Here is a 15433-nt window from a genome sequence, read left to right as displayed (position 1 = left end):
ACTTCACTTAGAAAAACATCTTACTTCACTAATTTTCATATGTAATACAAATCAATAGAGTAGTTTACTATTAGTAGTTACTAATAGAGGTAAAAATATATATATATATATAGAAGTAGTCAAACATTATACATAAAAGACTATGTCCAGCTATTCTAAAAATAAGATCATAAGAAACTGAAAAGAGTTATAGAACTAAGAGAAGTCACAAACCTTGACATTCCTAGATAAGGGGAAGCAACCAGGTGTTACTGATAAAACCACCTCCCTAGAGGAAAAACCTTGAAAAGATAAGCCACCTCCCCAAAAAACAAAAAACCTTGAAAACATGTAATGCATGATAAACCGCATATGCAGACACAAAGATAATTTGTAAGCATAAGCAAAATAATGATTACATTGTTTAAACCCTGGGAAGAAAATGTATAAATACCAGACTTAAAAATCAGTAAAGTACAACTGTTTTCATCATCACTCGTGGTGTGTGGCAGTTTGTCATTTCATCCTGCGTCGACCTTTCAATCAACCTGTAACGTTCGCCCTGAGCACCCTCAGATTGAGACCCATCGACAGGCGGTCCGCGACACATGGGATAGGTGAATGGTGCATGGTTTACACAGGATGGAAATTTATAAAATGTTTTTGTAAATACAAAGTATTTTTAGAGGACCGAAGGAAAAGGGGTGATTATCAGTAAGAATCATGGAATTACATACACCAAATAAGAAGAGGAGAGAGAAGGCAGAAGGCGGCAGAAAGGCAACTCACAGCTATCTGATGGGGATCAGGGAACAGGTTCACACTGTGTACAATACAAAGAATACCACAAAAAGCAGGGAGGTAGTTGCCATAGGAAAGAGAAATGCTACAAGCCAGACAACACAGGAGATACTGCAATAAGTTAATGAAACAAAATCACTTAATTCACCAGTAGCCTTTCCTGATTCCATAGGAAGAGATCTCCTGAGTTTGTGCAGAATCCTAAATTCCACAGCATGTCAGTAGAGGCAGAGAAGAGCTCAGATGTTGGAAAAGTAAGGACCTTCTTCAAAGGAGAAAAAAATATATAGCAGACTCACCTGCAGTGAGCAGAAGAGAAAGAGTGGGAGTCTTACTGTATGCACAGTAAACTCATCCAATGTCTACAATGAAGTGCAACTGCCTCATCAATCCCACCCGCCCCTACCCCCATAGGCAACTACTTTCTACTAATAGTTCTTCTGTTGGCCTGCCCTCACAGTTCTACACTGGCTATAGCCACTATTTCTTGGCTTGTTGACTTTGGACATTATCTGTGGATACATGATGTCATAAGTCAGAATTCTGCTCAATTATTCTTCTCCATCTCCCCTTTCTCCTCATTTTAGCATTTCATTGTTTTCCTCTGTGGCCAATTAAGCTTTTCTAGTTTCTGCAACTACAGACTATCCCTTAAATCTCCTTACCCCACAATCTTCTTTCTTTTCCATTCCTCCACCTTTGTTATTTATGTTTATATGTTCTCAAGGTTTCTGCTCTGCACCTAGAATTAAGTCTTTAGTACTTTTAACTAAACTACTTTTCCTGGTTCATTCTAACAGGAAAACCAACAAAACCAGTAAAAACATTAACATAATAAGCAAATAAATATTACAAAAAAGTCAAGTCCTGTACTAGGATCCCATTTTCTTTGCTAGGATTCACTAAATGCTCAAACTCATGCCATGTTTTGGCTTGCTTCCTATTTGGACCAAGTAGCCCTGGTCTAGAGAAACACGCCTTTTTCAATATATCCCTACTATCTTCCAGTTCCCTACTTATCCTAAAAAATGCTTGGGAATCATTCTTTTTTACTTAAAGCTAGGGAATTAAAAAGAAAAAAAGAGTCAACCTGCAAAGACTTACTTGTTCATGGTTATCCTTTTCAGAGAACATAACTTTCCCCCTTTTGTAGTGAAAATTAACAATAATTATTTTAAAATAGAGAAATATTTCTCATGACCTAATCTATATAACACAATCATTTTCATTTTTGCATATTACTCTGGGTCCTTGTCCACTGTAAATAAATTCAGCACAGTCATGGGGTCAATCACCTTGTTTTACTTTTGCAGCATGCGCACAGCTTTCACAATGATCCTCTTTTATGGCTGTGTAACAGTCACTGAGTGGCTAGATCATCATTTATTTAACCCACTTGGGAGCAGTATAAACAAGTGGTTACAATGTGGGCACTAAAGTCAGACCTGCAGGAAGGCCCAGCTCTGCCAAGTCCCCAAGGTTGCACAGCCACTGAGTCACCTCCCTCTCTTTAATTCACCCAACATTAATGACTCAGCACCACCCCATTATGTCCCAAGTGCCACATTAATCCCTGAATATACAAACAAGAGTGTACACAAGAGACAGGATCCCTACCCTCAGAAACAAACAAGAAAGTAGATATCTAATTTCCAATCATGTTAAGTGCTATAAAGAAAAAAGGCACTAAACAGGAGACCCGAGTGCTCTGAATTGCCTATCCACAGAGGGAGGGTAAGAAGCCAGGGCTGTTACGAGGAGTAAATGCGACCCATATGAAATATTTAGCACCATTCCTGGTACACAGTACGTATCCAATCCATGTCAACTGAGAGCAAAACAAGAATTATCATCTTCTCATTATACTATTTCTTCTTTTTTCTGTTAGTATAAATCCCACACCTTCTCAAGGCTGAAGTTTGATGTGTCTTTTTTATATCCATTTATGCCCTCATATTCATGTTTTCGCTTAGCTCTGTGAACATAATTAGTGTTATTCGTAATGGCTGTTTTAACATCCTCATCTGGAATTCTGTCATTTATGTAATTTCTGGACCTTTTTCCAGTTATGGGTTATATTTTCCTGTTTTTTTCCCATGCCTGGTAATTTTTGATTGAATGCTCGGGGGGGGGGGTTGTAAAGGGGGGGCGGGAGGGGGCAGCTGAATTTTGATATATTCCTTGAAATATTATGGGGTTTTGTTCTGGGACCAGTTAAGTACAATCAGATATTTTTATGGTTTCTTTTGAAGGTTTGTCAGGGGAGTCTCAGGGTTAATTTGGCCTCAGTCCATGCACTGTGCATCAGAAGGTCTTTCTACTTTGATTAGTAACAGTAAGAACTATTCCAGCCTTCTGAGAACTCTAAAAATTTTTCCACCTGCCAACTTCTGGCCATTCTTCTTCCCAGCCTCTGGCAGTTTCTTCATGAAATTCACAGATTCATGCTAAACCAAACCTTCACAGGACTTCCCCCTCCCCACAGTGGCTCTCCTGTGCAACTCCCAGCTCTCTGGTATCCTTCCTAATCTTGGACACGCATACTGCATCAGCCTCCAGAAGCTCTGAATGCCCTCTTCAACTCTGCAAGACCACCAGACTCTATGGAGGGTTCCTCCTTCCTCCTCTGCAGCCTGGAAACTTCAGGCAATAACCTGCAGTGTTGATAGGACTCCCTTGTTGATTTCCCTTTTCTTAGGGATCAATGTCCTGTGCTGCTTATTAACTGATTTCTAAAACTACTATTTTATAAACAACTTAGGTTTTTGCATCAACTAAAGTGGGAATGTAACCCAGTGCTCATCACTCTCTTATGAGCGGAAGCAGAAATTCCACTCAAGTTTTTGAGTTAAAATTCCACTTTTTCTAAGAAACCTTTCTAGACAAATCCAAATTTGTTGCTGTTGTTCCTTTGGTCTCTATATCATTTACAATTTAGCACAAAAAACAGAGGACCTATAAAGTATGCTCTGTCCATTATTGCCCTCTCCCCCTCCACTTGTCAATGCCATCAGTTTCAGTAGCAGACTAAGTCCCACAGGATTAAATGCAATTGCACATCCCTGTGGCTTGCTAGTGTCAGGTACAGTCTTAGGTGCTTGGCTAAAACAAAGACGACATTCTATCTAACTTCCAGAAGTTCACGGTTTGGGATAATTTAGGAATCAAATCTTCCCTAAGATAGTTTTTAAAGGAAAAGTAGTATACACTTTTTCTCTGAATATTTTCAAATCTCTATGTCTGAAAGCCCTTGCTTTTGCCATTATGAATTCTAACATAACCCTTTTTATCCAAATTCCTATTTCACATCAATCTTCTGCACTGCTTATGAGAAGTTCTAAAACCAATTACAGGTTTATCTAATAGGATCACTTTTTAAAAATATAAAAAAACAAAGATTTTTTTTTTGAAATTTATTGCATTCCTACAGTCAGCAAGTTAGTAGAAAAGGTTTATCATTGGGTCAAATTATTCTCTAAGGGTAAACAACCAATCCTGAACATTTCTATTCAAAGCAATTCTTTCCACCAGAACACCTACATACATAATCACAACATCAACATAGAGCCTTCTCCTCTCCCAAGCCCTACTCTGTGCCCAAACAAGAAGTTAGTGTGCATACACATAAAAAGCATATTTACAACACCTGCTCCACAGCAGACACTAGCAAGTGTGCTCTGCAAAGGCATTAAAAGTTTTGTACCTAAGAGGCCGGGCCCAGTGGCTCACGCCTATAATCCTAGCACTCCTCTAGCACTCTGGAAGGCCTTAGGCAGGTGGATTGCTTGAGCTCAGGATTTGGAGACTAGCTTGAGCAAGAGTGAGACCCTGTCTCTAACACTAGCTGGGCTTTGTGGCAGGCGCCTGTAGTCCCAGATACTCAGGAGGCTGAGGCAAGAGTATCACTTGAACCCCCAAGAGTTTGAGGTTGCTGTGAGCTATGACACCACAGTACCCTACCCAGGGCAACAGAGTGAGACTCTGTCTCAAAAATTTGTTCCTAGTTCTAAGTTTACTGTTTAAGTAGTAAAAAAGCAACTGTAAATCTGTGCATAAACACAAGACAGACTCTTTTCAAAACTCAGTTTCTAAGAATGAATTCTTTATCAGTTAAAATACAAAAATTGTGGGGCAGTTCTTTCACAACGGCTTCCTGCGCCCAGCTCGGTGGCTCAGTCTGGGGCCCCAGACAATGCCCAAAGTTCTCCACACTCCTGCTCAAGCTCTCCCCAAGGCAGTTCAACTGAGTGCCAAGTCCAAGAACACCGAAACACTTCACAGGGATATACTGCACAGTTTTCCAGAGGCTCCCTGACAAGTGATGATGTCTCTGCTCTGATGTGAGTGAGTAATGGAGGTATGACTATAAGTGACATGACTGCTGTGGGTTAACTCATTCACCACCAGTTCCTGGCACTCCAAAGAGATGCAACCAAGTAAAGACGAGATCATACTGGATTGGGGTGGACCCAAGTCCAGATATTGGTGTCCTGATCAGGAGAAGGAGAATTGGAGACACAGACACACAAGAAAACTGCCATGTGAAGACAGAAAGCGGAAACTGGGTTGGTGCTGCCACCGCCAAGGAATGCCTAGGGCTACCGGAAGCTGCAACAGACAAGGACTCTTTTCTAGAACCTTTGGAGGTTGCTGACATCTTCATTTCCAACTCCTACCTTGTAGAACTAAGAGAGAATAAATTTCTGCTGTTTGGTTAAAAAAAAATACAAAAATTGTAAGCCCCCATCAGTGTAACTGGCTTATTGTACCCTCAATGAATCCCCAACAATAAAAAAAAAAAAAAGGAAAATGTAACATAATAAATCTGTGTTGTTTTAAACCCTAAAAAAAAAAAAAAATTGTAAGCCCCCTCAAAAATGCATCTCCACTCACCAGAGCATTTCACTAAGCACACAGATATTATTTTCAGAGTACAGCACTTGTTTATGAAGTACTCCATAAAGTGTACTATGTAAAGTGTGAAATTTTTCAAAATGTACTTTTTTGGGGAGGCGGGGAGGGGCAGGCAGAGTCTCACTCTGTTCCCCAGGATTGAGTGCAGTGGAGTCAGACAGTTCACAAACTCCTGTGTTCATGCGATCCTCCTGCCTCAGCCTCCCAACCTAATTTTTCTATTTTTAGTAGAGATAGGGTCTCCCTCTTGCTCAGGGTGGTATTGAACTCCTGACCTCAAGGGATCCTCCCCCCTTGGCTCCCCACAGTGCTGGGATTACAGGATTGAGTCCTGCCCAACCCAAAATATCAAAGAGTCTAATAAAAAATTGCCAGTTTGCCCCTTTAAAAGTATAGGACAAATAAATCTGATTCAATAATTCACACATGCCTACCTTTGTAATTCACATATGTAGTAGTAGTGCTGCAAAACAGAAAACTTACTAATTTCACAAATCAAGATTTAAAATGAGGCTCTGGGTCCATAGCTCAGTGGTTAGGGTGGCGACCACATACACCAGGGTTGGCAGGTTCGAACCCGGCCCAGGCCTGCTAAACAACAATGACAACTACAACAAAAATAGCCAAGTGTTGTGGTGGGCACCTTTAGTCCCAGCTACTTGGGAGGCTGAGGCAAGAGAATCACTTAAGCCCAAGAGTCTGAAGTTACTGTGAACTGTGACACCACAGCACTCTACCCAGGGCAACATGAGACTCTGTCTCAAAAAAAAAAGATTTAAAATGAGCCATCATTTTAAAGCTCTAGGAAAACTATAAAGTTCTTTTGTTTTTACATTTGTACCAAACACCTAACCTCAAGATGAAATTTCATAAATTTCACATTATCGACTATAGCTGTTTTTGAGCCAGGAATCTGCCTCATTACTTTCATGTTTGTGTAATTTGAACATCACTTTGCTTGATGTCAACACACAATAAATCCTCAATAAATACCAAGAACTCAATTCAAAATTATAAGCACATAAAGAGCATAGGACTGAACTATTTTTCCCAAAAGTAAAAGAAACTTTGAAACTCACTAAAACGATACTATAATGTGAAATACCCAAATATTGTTACCATTTCAAACCATTATTTTAAACATGAATAATTTTACAGATTTCTATCACCATTCTTGCTTTTAAAATACATTTCAAAGTTCCTACTGCAAAAGCAGAACGCCTTGGATTTCACATAAACCCACAGGCTTAGAAACAATTTACAGGTAGCCTAACTTATAAAAACTTTTTATGTTTTCTCACCGCTGTTTTCTCACTGCTGTTACCCTTCCTTCTTCAGTAGTTCCTTGATTGGTGCTGACAGTAGGATTCAATCAGTATTTGTTGAACTGAAAGATCTCATGTGTGAATACTCCTTGGTACAAAGCCAGACCAGATAGCAGCGGTTCTCAACCTGTGGGAACTGTATTAAAGGGTTGCGGCATTAGGACAGTTGAGAACCACTGACCTGTAGGATAGATACCACCACCAACACCAAGAGAAAACCTGAAGCAAACTGATTTTGGAACCAGGTGGGAAACGTACAAAATGACCACCCTTGAGAATCAAGGAAAGGAAGAAAGAAACTCGGAGGAACTGATCTCACACTCAAATCTCCACACACTGTACAAATTTGTTCATTTTGCCGCAGTGTCTAAAACTCCACCGATAGAGATTTCTTTAGGTTAACATATCTCCTCTTTTCAGAATTAAGCAACCATTTAAATCGGTCAAAAACCTGAAGAGGTAAGTACTCCATCATTCCAGTTTACATGAAGGAACTGAGGCTATGCAGAATTACTTTTTCCAATGTCACACAGGCATATAGCACAGGTGTGACTCAGAACCTTTACTCCTATAATGCTCTTCCCATATGAAGACTAGCCTTCACCCACACATCAGTTCACATCAGCTAGTTTCCAATTCCCTTCTATCGAAACACCTAAAATAGCTTTGCTTTCTCAAAGATATGGGAGTTTTTGTTTGGGGTGGGCGGTAAGCAACAAGTAATTTAAGCATATTGGGAACACTTTGGAGGCAACAATCCAAAGTTAAGGTTATGGATTTGTGGTGCTTGAGGGAACCAAGCCTCCCTCAAAGACAAACCAGAGATTTCAAAACACTGCACAGGGCCAGCAGCTCTTGCTCCAGAACTGCTTGCCTCTCTTCCTCTTTCTACTCTTCCACGTGACTCCATGGTTTCCCCCACCAGAAAATAGGCTACCATTGTTATTGCCCTAGTTTGCAGACATTATGCATCCCAACCACAGTGACTGGCACAGAGCAGGCAGACAAATGTGTACTGAATGAACCCAAGACAAAAGTTGTTTCTATGGCCAAGATGGGATCCTGACTGCCATTTTTAACAAAGTGGAGATGAAAAATGCACATTAAGGTGAAAAACTTGGAAAAGCCTAGCCTATGTTAGAGACAAGCCACACAAAAAGCCTTCTGTGATTCTTTTTTTCCCAGCCCGATTACTTCAAAGAAGAAACAGCTTACTGCTTTAGCACACAGATACAGATCTCAGAAGGGCACGATATGTTAATATTTTAGAGTATAAAAACAAACACCATTACCTTATTTAGGTTGCCTAGTTTAGGTCATCCTAACATGAACAGCAGTGAAAAAAAAAAATCTTTCAGCTTTCTCAGGATGAGAATGCGGTGGTGAACATTTCCCAAAAGTTCCAAGTGGGCCAAAACCCCCCAAAATCATATTACACAACGTGGAAAATATTTCCTTAAAAATATGACCAGCAATTTAAAAAATATATATATACATATATGTGTGTTTTACACCAAATAAACAGAACCCCGCTTTATTAAAAAAAAAAAAAAAAAAAAGGAACAAGACGTTAAGGCAAACGGTTTCAAAGACAATTCTTGAAAATTTTAGCTATTTCCTTCTTGGTTGTCAACTGTAAACCGAACGAAGACTTCGTTAGTAGTTCCAATTAGCATCAGATTATTCATAATGTGAAAATTTCAGGCGTCAAATTACAAAACCACGGGGGCAGAACAAGAGCCAAAAGCAACAGAGAAGATGCCCATTTTCTCCTACCCACCGCCCCATGACCATTTAAGAAAAATGGCACGTTTTTTCCACCAGAAAAAGATCTCAGACTTGGAAAGCCAATCAATCCAGGGTTAGGTCCTTGATTTCCGGAACAAACTGCAGATTCCAAAGCACAGGTTGCGATCTCATCCACCATGAATTAGTTTTGCACTCTTGCACCACCTCCTTTGTCTAGCTGTCCCTACAAACTCGCAGTTCAATGCCCTCCAGTAAACAAGCTACTTAAACCGAAAAAAGAACGTTCCAAGTCTTTCTTAAAAGGGGGAAAACCCAATACCGCCTCTGGAGCCTCATTCCCAGGCACGAGCAGGCCGGCTCTACACCACAGAACCCCTACCCTGCAGGGGCCGTCTGCCGAGGGGCGCATCGCGGCCAGTCGGCACCGGGGCCGGAGGCCAGGCCCGCCACCGCATCCCAGGCTGCCCTTTCCGCGGCCCCAAACTCACCTCCGTGCAGGGGCAGCGTTGCCAGCACCTGACCGCGCACCTCCGCCTTGGGCGAGTCGAGCACGTAGCGCCCGCAGTCGATGCGGAACGTTGAGCGGGGCACCGGGGTCGGGCTCCTGCACCGTCACGTTGATGAGCGCCGTGTAGTACTCTTGGCTCGCGCTGTCCGCCCGCGCTGGCCACAGGCTGCAGGTCAGCAGTGTGAGCGCCGCGAGCCGAGCCAGGCCCGCCCGCGCCGCGCCGCGCCGCTCATCGTCCCTCAGGCAGCCGTTGCTGCCGCTTGCGGACGGGGCTCTGCTGCCGGCTCCGAGAGGCGGGGCGGGCGCGGCCGGGGCTTGTGCGGGCGCGAGCACGAGCACGGCTCGCCTCGGTGCCGCGGCTCCACCGCCCGCCGCCCTCATGTCCGCGGTCCGCTTGCGGGGACGCGCCCATCGGTCCCTCGCCCAGGACCGCGGTTCAGGCCGCACGCGGTCGTTTACTCGGGGTCACGCAAGAACTAAGGGGGGTGGCCCTCTCCATACCTCTGAGAGTGGGCCGCCTCGCCTGGATGCGGCGGGGGTATAGAGGGGCAGCTCTGTGAGGATGCGCCCCAAGGTTGGCCTCAGACGTAAGATCTCGTCCGCTGGCCCGACGCCGCTGGCGCGCCTCCGCCGCCGCCCCGCCCAGCCGACATGACGGCAACGCGCAGGCCTGAGGCAGCCCCGCCCCGCGCGCATGCGTGCAAGACATGCCCGCTCCCGCCTGCTTGCACGAGGGTCTGAGGCGACCACTAGCCTTTTGCACCCGCGCTCGATCCTGTTTGTTTGGCAGGCGTGACAGTCACTAGGCCTAGAGCCCAGGAGCTTTCCAATAGTGTATGGAAACGTTTGAGCACAGAATACAAAAAAGCCAAAACTTTAAAACAAGTATTTAAAATTACATGTCTAAGAGATTTAATACCCAACTATTCAACTCCAAGTCGTACAGGTGACATCATGGTTGGGAGATGTCTCTGTACGTAAGAGTGTGGGGGCCTACTAAACCCAGAACTGCAGGGGCACTTGAGTGGTTGGGAATGACCTCTACAGACAAGAGGAAAACCTCCAGGGGCCCTGGACCAGAAGATTGTAATGAGATCTGCTGCTCATCTCTCTCCACACACACACCCATTTTAGTTAAGACATGCATCACTCTGGGCGGCGCCTGTGGCTCAGTGAGTAGGGCCCCAGCCCCATATACCGAGGGTGGTGGGTTCGAACCCAGCCCCGGCCAAACTGCAACAAAAAAATAGCCGGGCGTTGTAGCGGGCGCCGTAGTCCCAGCTACTCGGGAGGCTGAGGCAAGAGAATCATGTAAGCCCAAGACCTGGCGGTTGCTGTGAGCCGTGTGACGCCATGGCACTCTACCGAGGGTGGTAAAGTGAGACTCTGCCTCTACAAAAAAAAAAAAACATGCATCATTCTAAAGCAAAAGCTAGGGGGTAGAATGGGTGTATCTTCAAGAGCGCCTGAATTCAGGATCTTACAGAGTGGTTGTGGAGAGCAGGGGAGGAAGGATGACATCTGACTAGCTGGGGCTTGGTCTCCTGCCTCCTACTGTGAGGAGTGGGTGGATTCAGCCTTGCGCAACCAAATATACTGAGAATGGAGAGGAGACAGTTTCCCAAAAGCAAACTGAAGCACTGTTTCCAGGAAAAGGGCATGGATGCAGTGCAGGCTAAAACATCAGACGTCTATTGGTGCCTTCTTTTTGCAGTTTTTTTTTTTTTTTTTTTGGCTGGGGCTAGGTTTGAACCCAGCACCTCTAGTATATGGGGCTGGCGCCCTACTCATTTGAGCCACAGGCACCACCCTACTGGTGCCTTCTTGTCTACATCGTTCACAGTTTCTCCTTCTAGTTCTATCTCTTCCATCGGGTCTACTGTGCCCTGGCCGATTGAGACTGACTTTTACCTATTCACTTACCTCCAGGCCCCTAGTCCAGAGCAATGGAGTCCCCACCCTAGAGGGAGGGGTCCCAGTTGGAGGCCCCACCTTTAGGGCAAGGAGTACCTGGAGAATTCCTTGATGAAACAGCCTGGGCCATTTCTAGGACCTCATGGGGTTCTTTGCTTCCCCCACTGGGTTTGGTCTGGCCTGCTTTGCCTGAGCTACTCTTGGTCCCTATACCCTTGTCCTGAATGGGGGAGTGTGTGTCTTTCAAAGTGTAGGATGCCCATGATCCCTAGCTTAAGAAATGGTTCTAATCCCCCACAGACATCCCCCTGATAGACCAATGGGGAGAAGGTGGCTCTCTCTGAGGCTCTCTTTCAGTCTTGAGTTTGCCAAGGACAGAATTGATTCCAGAGTGCTTTTAACGCTTCCTGGTACTTGCTGATTTCCCCTTTAATTAAAGAGAGATGAGGTCTCTGTGCACAGCTTTAGCAGGCTTCAGCACCTAATTGTCTTTAGGGAGACCTTTCCTTTAGGACAAAAGGTTGTTATTTATAATAGTGATATAAAGCTACCTTTTATAAAAATATTGTAAAATACACATAGCATAAAATTTACCATCTTATCCATTTTTATGTGCACAGTCGAGTGGCTTAAGTACATTCACATTGTTGTATGACCTTTACCACCATCCATTTCGGAACTCTTTTCACATTGCAAAATTTAAACTTTTTACCCAATCATCATCCCCTCACTACCAACTGCCATTCTACTTTCTGTCTCTGTGAGTTTGACTGCTCTAGGTTCCCACATAAGTGTCCTTTTATGAGTAGCTTATTTCACTTAGCATGTCCTCGAGGTTCATCTATGTTGTGGTATGTGTCAGAATTTCTTCTTTTCTTCAAGGTTGAATAATATCTCATTGTTTGCATATAAGACATTTGGTTTATCCTTTCATCTATCAATGGACAATGGGTTGCCTACACCTTTTGGCCTCTGTGAATAATGATGCTATGAACACAGAGTATATAATGTCTCTTCAAACCCTGCTTTATTTTGAGTATATTCTCAGAAGTGAAATGGCTAAATCAAATAGTAATTCTATGCTTATTTTCTTCAGGAGCTGCCATAATGTTTTTCATAGAGGCTGTACCATTTTCCATTCCCACCAACAGTGCACAGGTCTTCCAGTTTCTCCACGTCCTTACACTTTCTTCTCCTCCTTTTTGTTTTTTTGATGCAGAGTCTCACTCTGTTGCCCTCCAAGGTCTAGAGTGCCGTAGCATCATAACTCACAGCAACCTCAAACTCTTGGGCTCAAGTAATCCTCTTGTCTCAGCCTCCTAATTAGCTGGGACAATAGACATTTGCCACAACGCCCAGCTATTTTTATTTTTATTTATTTTATTTATTTATTTCTTTATTTTGAGACAGAGCCTCAAGCTGTCACCCTGGGTAGAGTGCCGTGGCATCACAGCTCACAGCAACCTCCAATTCCTAGGTTCAAGCTATTCTTCTGCCTTGCCTCCCAAGTAGCTGGGACTACAGGTGACCACCATAATGCCGGGCTATTTTTTGGTTGCAGCCCTCATTGTTGTTTGGCAGGCTCAGGCTTGATTTGAACCCACCAGATCAGGCGTATGTGGCTGGCACCTTAGCTGCTTGAGCCACAGGCGCTGAGCCCCATCTATTTTTAGAGTCAGGGTCTTGCTGTGGTTTGGGCTGGTCTCGAACTCCTGAGGTCAAGCAATCCACTCACCTCGGGCTCCCAGAGTGCTAGGATTACAGGCATAAGCCACCATGCCTGCCCACTTTCTTTCTTCTTATTAATTAATAGAAGCTCTTCTAATGGATTGGAGTGGCATCTTATTGTGGTTTTGATTTGCATTTCCCAAATGATTAGGGATGTTAAGAATCTTTTTTTTCTTTTCTTTTCTTTCTTTTTTTTTTTTTTTTTTGAGACAGAGTCTTACTATGTCACCCTCAGTAGAGTACTATGGCATCACAGCTCACAGCAACCTCAAACTCTTGAGTTTAAGCGATTCTCTTGCCTCAGCCTCCCAGGTAGCTAGGACTACAGACGCCCGCCACAATGCCTGGATATTTTTTGTTTCAGTTGTCATTGTTGTTTTAGCTGGCCCAGGCCAGTTTTGAACCTGCCAGCCTTGGTGTATGTGGCTAGCTTCGTAACCACTGTGCTATGGGCACCAAGCGTCTTTTTAATGTGCTTATTTGCCATTTGTTATTTGTCATTTAAAAGTGTTAGGTAAATAAAAGCACCAATAGTACTTGGATATGTGCTGAGGTCTGAGTCCAGGCCTTGCTGTTCTGTGAGTAGATTGCTTACCTCTCTTACCTCTCTCCTTGATGGGGTCATTCTCTGTCTCTGCCACACACTGTTCTCCCCTGCCTCTGCTGGTTTCTCAGCTCACAAAAAAAATCCTAGGTCACCTGTTAAGTCCCAACTTAAATTCCCCTTCTCTGCAGAGCTCCAGTGGGACCCCAGTGGCCAGCCTCCTACTTTGAGCTAAGGGCCTCAGACCTTCGGGGGGGAGGAATCTGTCTCCTCTGTGAGCAGTCTACTGTCTCAGGGCTGTAAACAGGAGTAATGTATGTAAAGCACACTGCATAGCACTTGAGGTGGAGCTTCAGCATCCAGAGCCCAAATGGGGTCCCCTAGACAGTGTTGCAAATCTCAATGGATTGTCCAGATTTCCCAAAGCCCTCCTCCTGTTTTCTTTCTTGGATGGCACATAATCCCCAGGCTTCAGCTCAGTGCCTGTAGCACAGTGGTTACAATGCTGGCTGCATACACTCAGGCTGGTGGGTTCAAACCCAGTCGGCGGGCCAGCTAAACGATGACAACTGCAACAACAACAATAAAACTAGCCAGGCGTTGTGGTGGGTGCCTGTAGTCCCAGCTACTTGGGAGACTGAGGCAAGAGAATCTCTTAAGCCCAAGAGTTGGAGGTTGCTGTGAGCTGTGGCACCACGGCACTCTACCGAGGGCAACATAGTGAGACTTTGTCTCAAAAAAAAAAAAAAAAATCCCCAGGCGTCCTAGCAAGGCCCTGCTCTTATTTTGTTACCGCCACATTTTCCTTTATATGCAACCATTTTAATCCACCAATGTATCTCTTTTGTTTCTGTTCTTGAAAAATGTGTTGTTGTTTATTGTGCTTGTATTTTTTGTATTATTAACAGTATTTATTGGGTTATAGATGTTATTCTGTTTCTCATTCTCTTCCCTCAACATTATGTGGTGTTTAAAAAAAATTGTTTCAGCTGGGCAGTGCCTGTGACTCAAAGAGGTAGGGCACTGGCCCCAGGTGCTGGAGGTGGCAGGTTCAAACCCAGCCCCGGCCCAAAACGGCAAAGAAAAAAAAAAAAAAGGTTCAGCAAGACCCTGTCTCAAGAAAAAACATTTTTCATACAGTCATTAACTTTTTATATTGAAATATAATATGCCTATAGTAAAGTGCAAAAGTCTTATGTGTACAGCTCAATAAATTTATAACCACCATCTAAATCAAGATGGGGAACATTATCAGCACCTCTGGAAGCTTCCTTGGGCTTCTCAGTCATGATTACCCCACTATTATTATTTCTTTCTTTTCTTTCTTTCTGTAGGGACAGTGTATTACTGTGTCATTCAGGCTAGGTGTCTTGAACTCTTGGCCTCAAGCCATCCTTGTGCCTTAGCCTACGGATTGACTGGGGCTACAGTCAAGTGCTACCACACCCACCTACTATTATGATTTCTATTGCCACGGTTAGCCTGTTCTTGAACATTATGTAAACAGTTAAACACAGTATGTACTATTTGGTGTCTTGTTTCTTTTACTTAACATTCTGTCTGAACGATTATTTTTGCATATACTAGTAGTTGTTGTTTTTTTTCTGTTGATTTATCCATTTTCCTGTGGATGGGCATTTGTATTGATTTCTGTTTGGGGATATTAAGAATGGAGCTGTTGGCTCAGTGCCGGTAGCACAGTGGTTACTGGCAGCGACCACATACACCAAGGCTGGAGTGTTTGAACCCGGCCCTGGCCAGCTACACAACAATGACGACTGCAACCAAAAAACAACTGGGCTTTGTGAGAGGCACCTGTAGTCCCAGCTACTTGGGAGGCTGAGGCAAGAGGATCACTTGAGCCCAAGAGTTTGAGGTTGCTGTGAGCTGTGATGCTACAGCACTCTACTGAGGGCGACATGGTGAAACTCTGTCTCAAAAAAAGAGTAATAATAATAATAAACTAAAAAA

The 15433-nt window shown here is 43.7% G+C and overlaps 2 pseudogenes; both read right to left on the bottom strand.

Moving 5' to 3' along the window:
* The window catches only part of LOC128563832 (telomeric repeat-binding factor 1-like), a 59200-nt pseudogene extending 52106 nt beyond the window's left edge, over window positions 1–7094 (bottom strand).
* Window positions 7095–7098: 4 nt separating this feature from the next.
* Window positions 7099–9874, bottom strand: LOC128563834 (E3 ubiquitin-protein ligase RNF130-like; annotated as a pseudogene).
* Window positions 9875–15433: the final 5559 nt, after the last annotated feature.

This window comes from Nycticebus coucang, chromosome 13, assembly GCF_027406575.1.
Source record: "Nycticebus coucang isolate mNycCou1 chromosome 13, mNycCou1.pri, whole genome shotgun sequence".
In the NCBI taxonomy this organism is placed as follows: domain Eukaryota; kingdom Metazoa; phylum Chordata; class Mammalia; order Primates; family Lorisidae; genus Nycticebus; species Nycticebus coucang.
This window is presented reverse-complemented; position numbering and strand designations above follow the sequence as displayed.